At 40.7% G+C, this 13,462-nt stretch overlaps 1 protein-coding gene across 4 annotated transcripts in view; it reads left to right on the forward strand.

Annotated features, from left to right (window-relative positions):
* The window catches only part of btbd10b (BTB (POZ) domain containing 10b), a 102,954-nt gene that overhangs the window by 12,717 nt on the left and 76,775 nt on the right, over positions 1-13,462 (forward strand). The window lies entirely within an intron of this gene.

The raw sequence follows: 13,462 nt of genomic DNA on the forward strand, positions 1-13,462 counted from the left end.
GTTTGCTTTTCCACAGGCTGCTCAATTACAGAAGGCATCAGCAACATGTGTCCCAGCTACATTATTTCCTAAGATAAATCGAACCCTTGAAATAGGCAATTTCTCCACTAGTCCTACAATCACTTCACCTATTTCAAGCTACTTTTCAAATTACACAATGGAATACATTTGTTTCTCCATGAGTTCTCCTTACTAATACCTATTCTTGCAAAATTCCCTCTGAACAACAAGTATCATTATCCAATAACATTAAGGATTGATTCGCTCTGTATCCCTTAAAATTTCTATATCTTTGCCAACTCCACCTTGTACACATGAAAATACTTTTCCCTCACAGATGCAATCTTTAAACATGTCTGCAACTTGCTTTTCAACATTCTTTTGAGTTGGCTGTAAATCCATTTTCACACCTTCTGCTAATACTTGTCTTGCTTTTCCACTTGAAAATATCTTACTGGTTTATCTTGTTCTAAAGCCCCTGACTTTACCTTTCGTAGTCTCACTTGTCAATGTATAAATAATCACATGACATGACAATCACTTTGTTAAAGACAATTGCCAGCTAAACAGGTGATGGGCATTGATTATCCAATCTAAACAGAATAAAAAGATACAGCTGGAACACGCTTGGCCTAAATAGCCAAGTGGTTATGGTACTGGGTTTGTAACCCCAAGCTCAAGAGTTCAAATCTCACAATGGCAAACTATGAAAACAATGTAACTTCATCTGAAACAGATGGAAATGGGTTTGTACTTGAAAGAGTTACAGGAAGTTGCTGCAGATCTGAAACTGAAATCCCAGCAATAATTCTATTGGGGAGACGGTGGCATAGTGGTAATGTCACTGGACTAGTAATTTAGCAGTTTAGGCTAAGTGGATGTGAGTTCAAATCCCACCATGGCAGCTAGTGGAATTTAATCCGCGGCTACGTTCGCTGCTGGATGTCCCTGGAGAGGGAGCACGCGGTGTCTGCTGACACTCTCGAGGCCTTCCGTGTTCAGTGGGCACCGCGGGGACTGGGGTGTTTTGTTGACCCCTTTAATCACATTTTGATTTAAAGTTTGTAAGGTTCCTTTAAACTTTGTCCTTGGTTTTACAGCTGACCTGAATTAGGGGCTGTGCCTGATTTATCCCAATTTTGTTGATTTGGTTTTCATTTAAAAGATTATCAAGAGTTCAAATCTCACAATGGCAAACTATGAAACAGTGTAACTTCATCTGAAACAGATGGAAACGTGTTTGTAGCTTCTCTAAATAGCCAAGTGGTTTAAAAAAAACAAAAGATTATCAAGAGTTCAAATCTCACAATGGCAAACTATGAAACAATGTAACTTCATCTGAAGCAGATGGAAACAGGTTTGTACTCGAAAGAGTTACTGGGTTTGTAACCCCAAGATCAAGATTTCAAATCTCACAATGGCAAACTATGAAACAATGTAACTTCATCTGAATAGGAACAGATGGAAACATGTTTGTACTCGAAAGAGTTACAGCTGGAACACTTTGCGGAGAAGCTGTTTGGAAGTCAGTTGCACTGAGGAGCTGTCTTGAAAATAAACCAGTTTAAACCAAAAGACCAGCCTGGAATAATTATTCCACTACAACCACTTATTGTGAGTAACATGGTAGCAGAGGATGAACTTTTTAAGCTTTGGTGATTGATTGCTGTATATGAAGCTTTTTGTATCTATCCTCTGAGGGAAAAGAAGTGCACTGTTGCTGACGATTTAAGTTATGGAATGGTGGAAGGACAGTGCAAGATCACAAGCTTTGACTATCCACCAATTTTTTTCTGAGTCTGAATCATATCAGCAATGGAAGGTTACTTCCATACCCTGAAAGGAACAAGGTATGGCATTGGCGTTATTACCAGCCAAAAGTAAGATAAGCAGTAAGGTATTTTCAAAGTGGAAAGTGGATGATTTAGATCATGAAGAGGGATTGCACCTTCTGTTAAAAATTTTTGGATAAGTTTTACAAAAAGGGATGAGTTTTGGAAGCATATGAAGATTGGATGATCTTTGATAGGTTTAGGAAATCAGATGATCGTGGAAGAATATATCATGTATTTGATAAATGGTACAGAAGACTACAGAGATTTGAACTTGACATTCCAGGATTGGTATTGGCATTTAAATTCCTGAACTGTGCCCGCATTTCCCACGTTGATAGCCTTTTAGTACTAACGAGTTCAATTTGGGTGGAAAGAATCTTTCCTGGATCAAATGGCTGCTTCCCTAAAAAAAAAAATTCTGCGGAAACAGTCGTTCCCAGCCACTTTCTTAGCAAATGTGAACAACTATGCTGTAAAACAAAGGATAGAGGTGGTGGCTGAATTTTGAAGTCGACCAAAGAGTAGATAAAGATTCCAATACAAAGATGGGGTTAATGACAGGAGGTCTGAAAATGGTCGTAACCCTAGCCAAGTTGAGAGTCCGGACAAAAAGCGTGTGGTGACCATAGGCATTTAAACCCAAAAAATGCACAGAGAATTGTTAATTGGTGTTTTTGATGTGATTCCCAGTATCATTACAAGATGAACTGCCCACGGTGAAGGAATCACATTTTTGAAGTAACCCACTACACAGATTCATCAGAGACTGAAAATGATGATGGTGACTTCCATGATGGAGTTGTATTGGTCACTGAAAGTTTGAATCCAGTGATGAGCATCTTGATGGTAAATTCCTTCAACTGTGCAGTTCTGGACAGTGGTTGCACTTCTACAATGTATGGCATGGGCTGGCTTGACTGCTATCTGGAACCTCGATGAGGCAGACCGGCAGAAGGTCAAGGACTATGAAAGCTCTACCTGTTACAGGTTAGGAGGATGTTAATGTATTGTCATCTCCAAACGGATGGTCCTCCCTTGTAAGATAGCAGGGATCAATCTGTTAATCAATACTGATGTTGGTTCTAGAGTGATACTGCTACTGTTAAGCCGATCTGCGATGAAGGCTCAGATGACACTAGATATGAAAAATGATAGTGCTGTTGTGTTTGGAGTAAAAGTGGATCTACATTTTACTTGGACAGGCCATTACTGCTTGCCACTAAGGAAGCCAGAGATTTCTCATCAAAAAGTTCATGAAGTTTTATTAACTGCTGAGAATGAGTTTTGTGGACAAAAAGATGATCATTTGGAAATTACATAGACAATTTGTACATCTGGCGCCACAAAAACTGAAGACTCTATCTCGAGATGGGGAGTGGTCGATAATGGATACGATGACCTTATTGAACAAATCACTGCTCAGTGTGAAATTTGTCTTAAATATCGCAAGACACCACTGCGTCCTGTTGTGAGCTGCCACTAGCCAGGGAGTTTAACAATGCAGTGGCAATGGACTTGAAAGTTTGGGACCAGGATAGAGTTTTTTTAGCTATACTTCATAGATATGGCAACCAGATTTAGCCTACCCATTGTGATTTAGCCTACCCATTGTAATACATAGTAAAGACAAAAGGACCATTGTCAATAAGATCTTGGAGAAATGGGTAGGAACAGGATTAGGAACACCAACAAAGTTCCTGACGGATAATGGTGGGGAATTCGCCAATGAGGAATTTTGAGCTATGTGTGAAAATTTAAACATCATAGTTATGCACACTACAGCTGAGAGCCTGTTTAGCAATGGTCTTTGTGAAAGAAACCACGTGGTAATAGATAACATATTACATAAAATATTGTCTGATCAACCACATTGTAAATTGCAAACAGCACTAGCATGGGTGGTGCACACAAAGAACTCTTTGCAAATGGTTGGGGGTTACAGTCCGTACCAGTTGGTGCACGGAAGGAATCAGAAGTTGCCTTTGGTGTTGTCAGATACTCCCCCTGCTTTAGAAGGGAGTAGCATTAGCTCTACTTTTATTCTCATCTGAATGTATTGCATTTGGGCAGAAAAGCTTTAATTAAAGCTGAGGTTTTGGAGAAAAATCGGCGAGCCCAATGGCACCGCATAAGACCATCGGGAATACAGTGTAGACAAGGAAATGTGGCCTATTATAAAAGGGAAGGCCGGAAAGGACCTGGCAAGGTAATAGGGAGTGATGGGAAAGTAGTAATTGTGCAACACGACAATCAAACTGTTAGGGTACATTCTTCCCGGTTAATTGAAACTGACTATACCTTTTACAGGTTCTGAACAGGACATAGAAAGTGAGGAGGCACCATGCACTTTGCACACGCACACAAGGCAGATACAGGGTTGACGGACTATGAACAAAGGTAGCACTGAGGTACAGGATAATGTTATTCGTCCAAAAGGGCAACTGCCCAATGTAGGAGCACACTAACAAGTTTTATGGATTGGCAAACCGAGGTAAAGATGTGGAAGCCCAGAAAGCGCAGTTTGAGTTCTGACCATGGACCAGAAAGTAGCCGTGACCCCAGAAAAAAAATCACGGATTTGGAAACGGTTCTGCTCGCATGAGAGAAAGATCATATAGTGGTAGTCCATAAGGGGAGGGGAATGTGAGTAGTGGCCATAGTTGAACAAGGACGAGAGAGCAAGCTAGGAACTTCAATAGAAGTAGAAGTCCTTATGACCGGGAGATTTTAGTAGCTGATAAAGGAAGCCAAACGGAAAGAGTTAGAAAGACGAAAGGAATTTGGGGTATATTCTGAAATGCCTGACACAGGACAGCCAGCTTTATCTCTCAGATGTCTCTGTACAGAAAAGGTACTCCCAGACAGCACGTAAGCGCGATTAGTAGCCCGAGGCTTTGAAGAGAGACTCGGGGAGCAGGATGTCCGAGTGGACTCCTACTGCGGGAAAGAGTGAATTTGAAAATTTTATTAAAGCTATTTTGGAATCCTATTCCTGGGAGTGCAAATCTATTTACATAATGGCTGCATTTTACAGGGGGATGAGTTTCAAAGGGAAGCTTTTTTGGAACCGCACAAAGCAGCTGGGGATGTAGAAGGAAAGCTGTGGAAATTGAACAAGTGTGTTTATGGGTTGAATGATGCGTCGAGTTTGGTATTTTTTCTGCGAAGTTTGTCCTGTTGAAAAATGGTTGCATTCAGTTAAAGGCAGATCCCGCGATGTTCTATTGGTACCATAAGGAGAAAATAGCTGGAATCTTTATCGTGCATGTCGATGATCCTCTGTGGGAATTTGAGCAATGGGTAATCGAGAAGATAAAGAAGGAATTCAAGGTTGGAAGTTAGGCTTCAGGGGCCTTTAAATACGTAGGTTTAGACATTAAGCAGAGCAAGTTAGGAGTGACATTGAATCAACAACCTTATCTAGAAAATATTATTCATATTCCAGTAACTCGGGTTAAATCCTCACAAAAAGAGGACCCTGTTATCAAGGAAGAAATAGAACAGTTGAGAAGTTTGATTGGGCAGTTGAACTGGTTGTACACTGACTAGAATTAACGCTGGTTATGATGTGTTGGAGCTGAGTACCATGATGAAAAATGCTACAGTTGAGGAAGTTCTGAGAGCCAATAAAACATTAAAAAAATTAAATTCTAAGAGAGGCGTGCTCAGGTTTCCAGCCTTGGGCGAGGTTGGTAATTTTTAGCAATGCTTCCCGTGCCAATCTTCCAGATGGGTACTCTAGCACAGCGGGGTTTATCATATTCTTGATGGGAAAGAATAAATGTTGTCCACTGACTTGGGAGGTCAAAAAAATAAGGATAATAAAAAGCACCTTAGTTGCTGAAACACTGGCATCGGTAGAAGCGATAAAAATGGGGGTTTACTTATCCAATATACTGACAGAAATATTATATAAGGGGCAATGTGAGAAATGTTTACCCATAGAGTGTCATGTTGATAACCAGTCTCTTTGGGATAATGTTCATTTGATGAAAAGAATTCCTGGAAAAAAAGCTAAGAATAGACCTAGCCAGCATAAAAGAAATGTTAGCGGGAAGAGAGATCTCTAAGATAGAATGGGTTGACACAAGTCACCAATATCAGATTGTTTTACAAAAAGAAGTGCCTGCTCTAAGAAATTATTAAATGTATTGGAAGATGGGCGTCTTATTATAATGATGAAATGGGAAAAAAATACTATCTTTTTGTTTTATAATTATATATATTTGGTAAAGGAAATATATATGTAGATGTGGAAATATGTGACATTATTTAAAAAAAAATGTTCCTTAACATTTTTTCAAAGCTTTAATTTAAAAAGAAAAGAGGGGAATCTCAATGTATAAGTAATCACACTGCATGGCAATCGCCTTGTTGAAGACAATTGTAAGTTCAACAGGTGATGGGCATTGATTAGCCCATCTAAACAGAATAAAAAGATACAGCTGGAACACTTTGTGGAGAAGCTGCTTGGAAATGAACCATTTTGAACCAAAAGATGAGCCTGGATTAATTCTTTCACTTATTGTAAGTAACACCTAATCCAAAAGGTCTCCCATATAATCCCCAGCACATTTGTAATAAGACTGGCCATACGAAGTCAATGAAAACATTTAAGCTTTCTCACATCTCTTCCACTGTCTGCACCCTCCTTCCTAGTTTGAGGTGAAATCTCCTTAGAATCTCTAGCAATTCCTTCTCTTCCTTGACTACCTACCTTCTTCTCACCTTCCCATTTTCTACCCATCTCAGATTTAAAAAGGTGTCAAAAAAAGTCTTTGATATATGGATTAGCTCATAATTTGCTATCTGCTGCCTGCCTAGCAGTTTTAACCCTTTGTTCCTCCACAAGTGTTCATACTACTGAAGGAAGTACATCTTTAAATTCTTCCAAAATAATTACTTCTCTAATGGCTTCATAGGTTCCTCCTATTTTTAGTGCCCTGACCCACCTGTCAAAATTACTTTGTTTGATTGTTTCAAACTCACTATAAGTCTGTCCATGCTGGTTTCTCACATTTGGAAATTTCTGTCTGTGTGCCTCTGGAAGCAACTCTCAGGCACTCAAAATAGCTGCCTTCATTGCATGATATTCCCCAGATATTTCTTCTGACAGCAACGCATATACCTCATTAGTTCTACCTAACCTAGCCTGTAAAAGCAATATCCAAATTCCTTTTGGCCATTTCATCTGTTTAGCTATCTTCTCAAATGACAGAATATTTCAGCATCTCTTCCTTCAAACTTTGGAAAAGCTTGTACAAATTTAAACATCTCCCCGCCGGGTTCTGATCTGGAAATACGTCGTTCCTCACTTTCTGGTGTCTCTTTTTTAGTTGACAGCATTTTAAGCTGAAATTCTCCGTCTCTCCCTTTTTCTCTTCCCTCCTTTTCTAACTTCGCCATTTCTAATTCCCTTTCCTGTTTTTATTCTTCTCGTTCTCTTGCCTTTTCTCCCTCCTGCCTTTTCTGCCCGTTCCCTTTGAGATGTTTGTTCCCTTTTTCTCCAATTCAATCTTTTTCATTTGCAGCTGAATTTGAGTGCATTCCCATGACCCACCCCTTAAGAGAACTCAGCCTCTGGGGTATTTTAAAAGCTGTGCTATACCTTCAATTATGTCTGATTTCCTTACTCCTGTAGGTAATCCTAATTGTAATTTATCTGCCAATTCCATTAATTTAGCTTTAGTTACCTTTTGTAACCAACCAAAGTTATAACTTCAAATCCCAGACAAGTCTTAGCAACTGCCAAAGCCATATTGCAGTCTACCACTTCTAAAATCTTACAATGCCATTCCTGGTTCAGTAAACTCCTCACCCTTGTTTCCTTTAAATTCACCAATTCCAAGCCAATCAAGGAATTATTCTTTCAATATCCCGCAAAGAGCCCCCAATTTTGTTTATGGCACAACGGATGGTAAACGGCTGCTCAAATTCCAGAGGGAAACTTGAAACAGCTGTCAAAATGGACTTTGCGATTTGTATAGTATGAGAAACAATTCTGAAATCAGGAAATGATTTCCCTGATTACTTGTGGTGATTTTATAGTAAAGTAAACATTTGTTAAAAGAATAAAGGAAAAAATAAAACAGTTACATTTAAACATAAGAATGGCTTCATACAATAAACAGTACTTTAAAACAATTATTTACAATATATATCAGTGACTTGGATGAGGGAAATGAATATATTATCGTCAAGTTTGCGGATGACACAAATAGATGGGAAGGCAAGTGGTAAGGATGACAGAGTCTTAAGAGGGATATTGATAGGTTAAGTGACTGGGCAAAAAATTGCCAGATGGAATATAATGTGGGAAAATATGAGGTTATGCACTTTGGCAGGAAGAATAGAGGACTCTGAGTATTACTTAAATGGAGAAAGACTGAAGAAGGCTGCAGCACAGAGGAATTTGGGTGTCCTCGTGCATAAACCCCAAAAGGCTAGCATACAAGTTCAGGTAATAGGGAAGGCAAATGGAATGCTGGCCTTTATTTCAAAGGGAATGGGATACAAAAATAAGGAAACCTTGCTAAATCTATACAAGGCACTAGTTAGACCACACCTAGAATACTGTGAATAGTTTTGGTCCCCTTATCTAAGGAAAAATATACTGGCATTGGAGGCAGTCCAGAGAATGTTCACTAGGTTGATCCCGGGTGGAGGGATTTTCTTCTGAGGAGAGGTTGAGTAGGTTGGGCCTGTATTCATTGGAATTTAGAAGCATGAGAGGTGACCTTTTTGAAACATATAAGATTCTTAAGGGGCTTGATGGGTTAGATGCTGAGAGGTTGTTTCCCCTTGTGGTTGAGTCTAGGACCAGAGGGCATAATCTCAGAGTGAGCGGTCGTTCATTTAAGACAGATGAGGATGAATTTCTTCTGAGGGTTGTTAATTTGTGGAATTCTTTAACAAACAGGGCTGTAGAGGCTGGGTCATTAAGTATGTTCAAGGCTGAGATAGACATTTTTAATCAGGTAAAGGAATTAAGGGTTATAGGGAAAAGACAGGAAAGTGGAACTGCAGATTATCAGATCAGCCATGATTTCATTGAATGGCGGAGCAAAGTCGATGGTCCGAATGGACTACTGCTTCTATGTCATATGGTCTTATAAAACAATTCCACAAATCTTAATTACCCTCAGAGCTAACCTTTTCCCTTTTCTGTTCAACTATCGTTATAGATTTTAAAATCTATAGAAGTCCAATAATTTTACCAGACTGTGCTTTTCCTTGGGGTGTCCTCTGAGGCTGACAGCAACTGGGCTTCCAGGTCTGGCCTTGTTTATGCTGTCATCTGGGAGTTCTGAATAGTTACCCTGCTGTATCCTGAGAGATCTAAGCAGCTACCCCCATCCCCCCGACATCGGCTTTAGTATTTTCTTAAATGCGTTCCTTCCCTTTTGATCTCTCTATTGATTCAACCAGTCTCTTCAGAAATGCTTTCTTCCCAGAATTGATTAAATAATTCCTTACTTTAGCCTTAGACTTGTAAAAACAATCTTACCCTATCTTTACCTCACTTCCTTACACCTTTTTACAACCCGCATATATCCCCCTTTGGACTAAAACAACTTGATTCAAGCTAAAATAAAAGCAAAAAACTGCGGATGCTGGAAATCCAAAACAAAAACAAAAATACCTGGAAAAACTCAGCAGGTCTGGTAGCATCTGCAGAGAGGAACACAGTTAACGTTTCGAGTCCGAGGTTTTTTCCAGGTATTTTTGTTTTTGTTTTAGATTTCCAGCATCCGCAGTTTTGCTTTTATCAGAGGTGAAATATAAACTGGTTTAAGGGTCGGTGGGACAAGTAGAGCTGGATAGAAGGCCAGTGATAGGTGGAGACAACCAAAAGCTGTCAAAGACAAAAGGACAAAGAGGTGTTGAAGGTGGTGATATTATCTAAGGAATAAGGGTAGAAAGCAGGACAAGCAAGATACAGATAGCCCTAGTGGGGGTGGGGTGGGGTGAAGGAATCGAAAGGCTAAAAGGTAGAGATAAAACAATAGATGGAAATACATTTAAAAATAATGGAAATAGGTGGGAAAAGAAAAATCCACATAAATTATTGGGGAAAAAGGGGGTGGAGATGGAGGAGAGAGTTCATGATCTAAAATTGCTGAACTCAATATTCAGTCCGGAAGGCTGTAAAGTGCCTAGTCGGAAGATGAAGTGCTGTTTCTCCAGTTTGCGTTGAGCTTCACTGGAACAATGCAGCAAGCCAAGGACGGACATATTGGCATGAGAGCAGGGTGGAGTATTGAAATGGCAAGCCCGACAGGGAGGTCTGGGTAATGCTTGCGGACAGACCGAAGGTGTTCTGCAAAGCGGTGATTCAAGCTACTCTTGTTATTGCTTTATGTAAAACTCTGAAATTCCTCTTGGTTCATTAACATATGAAAACCACTTCTTACTGTTGACTTTAGACTTTGCTATCACTCTTGCTTTTAATCCAATTACGGCTTGACTTCTAGTTACCAGAAGAAAAATATTACAATTTTTTGTTTTCTTGACAGTAGAGACCTAAATGTTAAGTCTGTCGTAGCAGATCAACAAATCTAAAGTTGCAAAAATTCTCTACTATAGAGAGCTATGGACGCTCAGTTGCTGAGTATATTCAAGACTGAGATCGATAGATTTTTGGATATTAAGAGAATCGAGGGATATGGAGATAGAGGAAGAAAGTGGAATTGAGGTGGAGGATTAGCCATGATCTTATTGAATGATGGAGCAGGCTTGAAGGGCCAAATGGTCTACTCCAGCTCCTGTTTCTGATGCTCTTAAAAGCGAAATACAATGGATGTTAGAAATCTGAAATAAAAGCAGAGAATGTTGGAAATGCTTGATTGATTAGGCAGCATCTTTGGTGAGAGAAACAGGATTAACCTTTCAGGTCGATGACCTTTCATCAGAACTGGAAGAAGTTAGAAATATAATAGGTTTTAAGCAAGTGTAGAGACAGGGAAAGGGGAAATAAGGGAAGAACAAATGGGGAAGTCTGTGATAGGATGGGAAGGTCTGGATAGGGTGGATAACAAGAGGTTAAATGTAAAATCTGTTATCTTGCACTAGGCTGGAAGCTTTTCCCTGAAGACCTAAAATCTTCTCCATAAAATCTCTTGACTTGTGAATCAGCTATTCTGCAAAATAATGATTTTTAATTTTTAAAATGTACAACTTATTTTGCTGCACTGAAATGATTATTCATTTAAAAAACATGGGTTGAAAACAGCTCACAGCAGAAATTGGTTTGATGCCACTCCAATCCTGGAGTGGCGTGGGTGGATAATATGGAGTTACGCTACTCACCATCTAATGGCCTGTGAGTGTACGTGCTTAGTTGGGAAATTATTTTTAGTTCTATGCACTGTTAGAAGCTGTGCTCCCAATGTTTCCATCTGTCTTACAGGCAACTTACTCTTTTAGAAAACAGGCTGGGTAATCTCCATTCGCAACCATCAATCAGCATGTTTTCCAAGATTCTCCTCAAAATATTTGAAGCTTCACCTGTTTTTCATTCCCCACATGTTGACCCATGCTATTTGCCCATTGTTTTATTAATCATTCTTGGGATGTGCGAATGCTTTAGAGGCTGCATTTGTTGTCCTATCCCTGGTCATCTTGTGAAGACCTTCCTCTTGCCCAGATGCAGCTAGGCCTGAACAGCATTCAGGATTGGGCTGTTAAGCAACAAGTAACATTGGTGCCACACAAGTGCCAGGCAATGACCATTTCTAACAAGAAGTCATGGAACACAAATTTAAGGTTTTGGGCAAGAGATGAAATGGGGAATGCGAGGAAGAACTTTTTTATACAGCAAACGATAATCACAGAATGGTTGCAGCACAGGGAGGCCATTTGGCTCGTTGTGTCTGTGCTGGCTTTCCAAAGGAACAATTTATCTAAGATAAAAGCAAAAATCTGCGGATGCTGGAAATCCAAAACAAAAATACCTGGAAAAACTCAGGTCTGACAGCATCCGCTGAGAGGAATACAGTTAACATTTTGAGTCTGAATGACTCTTCATCAGAACTAAGGAAAAATAGAAAAGAGGTGAAATATAAGCTGGTTTAAGGGAGTGGGGGGGTGGTGACAGGTAGAGCTGGAATTAAGGCCAGTGATAGGTGGAGATTGCCAAAAGATGTCATAGTCAAAAGGACAAAGAGGTGTTGACGGTGGTGATATTAACTAAGAAATGTGCTAATGGGGACATTAAGAGTAGAAAGCAGGACAAGCAAGGTACAGATAGTCCTAGTGGGGGTGGGGGGAAGGGATCGAAATAGGCTGAAAGGTAGAGATGAAACAATGGATGGAAATACCTTTAAAAATAATGGAAATAGGTGGGAAAAGAATATATATAAATTATTGGAAAAGGGGATCGGAAAGGGGGTGGGGATGGAGGAGAGAGTTCATAATCTAAAGTTGTTGAACTCCAATCAGTCCGGAAGGCTGTAATGTGCCTAGTCAGAAGATGAGCTGCTGTTCCTCCAGTTTGTGTTGAGCTTCACTGGAACGTTGCAGCAGGCCAAGGATGGACAGGTGGGCATGACAGCAGGGTGATGTGTTGAAATGGCAAGTGACAGGGAGGTCTGGGTCATGCTTGCGGACAGACCGAAAGTGTTCCGCAAAGCGGTCACTACTCTGCGTTTGGTCTCTCCAATGTAGAAGAAACAGCATTAGGAGCAGCGGATGTAGGAGACTAAATTGAGGGAAGTGCAAGTGAAATGCTGCTTCACTTGAAAGGACGGTGAGGAGGGGGGGAAGTAAAGAGGCAGGTGTTGCACCTTCTGCGGTTGCATGGGAAAGTGCCGTGGGAGGGGGTTGAGGTGTAGGGGGTGATGGAGGAATGGACCAGGGTGTCTTGGAGGGAACGATCCCTACGGAATGCCAACGGGGGAGGGTGGGGTGAAGGGAAGATGTGTTTGGTGGTGGCATCATTACTGGAGTTGGCGGAAATGGTAGAGGATGATCCTTTTGAATGTGGAGGCTGGTGGGGTGATAAATGAGGACAAGGGGGACCCTATCATGGTTCTGAGAGGGAGAGGAAAGTGTGAGGGCGGATGCGCGGGAGTTGGGCCGGACACGGTTGAGGACCCTGTCAACCACCGTGGGTGGAAAACCTTGGTTAAGGAAGAAGGAGGACATGTCAGAGGAACTGTTTTTGAAAGTGGCATCATCAGAACAGATGCGACGGACGCGAAGGAACTGAGAGAATGGGATGGAGTCCTTACAAGAAGCAGGGTGTGAGGCGTTGTAGTCGAGGTAGCTGTGGGAGTTGGTAGGCTTGTAATGGATATTGGTGGACAGTCTATCACCAGAAATTGAGACAGAGAGGTCAAGGAAGAGAAGGGAAGTGTCAGTGATGGATCATGTGAAAGTGATGGAGGGGTGGCAATTGGAAGCAAAATTAATACATTTTTTCAGGTCCAGACAAGAGCACGAAGCAGTCATCGATGTACTGGAGAAAGAGTTGTGTGAGGGGGCCTGAGTAGGACTGGAAAAAGGAACATTCCACATACCCCATAAAGAGACAGGCATAACAATTTTATCTAGTGCCACTTCCCAGCCTTCTCCCCATGGCCCTGCACATTCTTCCTTTTCAGATAATTGCCCTGTTCCCTCTTAAA

This window comes from Carcharodon carcharias, chromosome 10 (genome assembly GCF_017639515.1).
Source record: "Carcharodon carcharias isolate sCarCar2 chromosome 10, sCarCar2.pri, whole genome shotgun sequence".
NCBI classification, from domain to species: Eukaryota; Metazoa; Chordata; class Chondrichthyes; order Lamniformes; family Lamnidae; genus Carcharodon; species Carcharodon carcharias.